Genomic DNA, 1,194 nt, shown 5'->3' on the forward strand with positions numbered 1-1,194 from the left:
AATTTCATTTGGGGTCACATCGTACGCAGTTCAGAACAAGGCCGGTGAGGATGGACGACGGCAACGGCCGCTACCGGAAAAAAGCTTCAAGCGAAACAAAGCATGATCGAAAACTGGCGGGCTGGCCTTTCACTGCTCCTGTGAAGAACCTTGAGGTTCATCATCCTGAAACACACGGCCCGCCATGTGATGGGCAGCAACAGCCGCGTCGGCTCGCTGTCGCCGTTCGTGTTGATTTTTCTAAATGGAAAAAGCTTATGATGAGCAACGAGAATTCGCGGCCAAGGCAATGACCAAGCGCATACCGAATGGGCATATTATACACTTGGGAGCCCACAGCGCACTGCCACAGCCTGACCCTCTCAGCGATCGTAGATGCAGCAGCGGGCAAGCCGCCCGCGACTCTTCCGACCCGCTCGCGCACCATGACGGCGCAGCCAGAGCCCTCAAATGGCAGCAGAGTATCTCACTAGCGTGTGACGAAGCCACTTGAGAACAGGTGCAAATCAACAACAGGAGGCAAGTGGTGCATGCCATCGTCTCTGTGACCCTTGCAGGACGGAGATTGGCTCAAGATCAAGAGTCTCCAGGACTCGAGAGTCCGTTTCAACACACATCGCCACAAAAAGTTTTTTACTTTTTTTTACAAAATAAAACATGATTTTCAAGGGAGGAGACAGAGAATGTCATCCTTTTAGAGATCGCTTCAATAAGTGCTGAATATACTGCATCTTCTTAGTTTGACAAGATCTGCTTCAACTACTTGGAGCTTTGCTTCATTAACCCCTTGGCTTTGCTTTGCTGTAGAGAGACACAGAGAGAGACAGAGAATGTCATCCTTTTAGAGATTTCTTCAATAAGTGCTGAATGTACTGCATCTTGTTACTTTGACTGGCCATGATCGGCTTCAACTAGTCGTATCTTTGCTTCATTAACCTCTTGCCTCTCTTCCTTCCCTTAAGCTTTGCTTGAATTTTTAATTTTGAACATCGCGATGAAGCACAGACAGAGGATGAAACAGGACCATGGGCGGCGGGCGCACTCCTGATGATGATGGTGCGGTTTGTCGTCGTTGTGGCATCAGGGGCGAGCGCTGTCGAGGTGCAAGCGACGACAGGGATGAACGGGTGGCCAAACAACATTGCCGTGCGACCGTCGTGGATGGATCATCTTCCTGATCTTGTCGTGTTTTGG

Source organism: Monosiga brevicollis, genomic scaffold (assembly GCF_000002865.3).
Source record: "Monosiga brevicollis MX1 MONBRscaffold_51 genomic scaffold, whole genome shotgun sequence".
Lineage (NCBI taxonomy): Eukaryota > Choanoflagellata > Craspedida > Salpingoecidae > Monosiga > Monosiga brevicollis.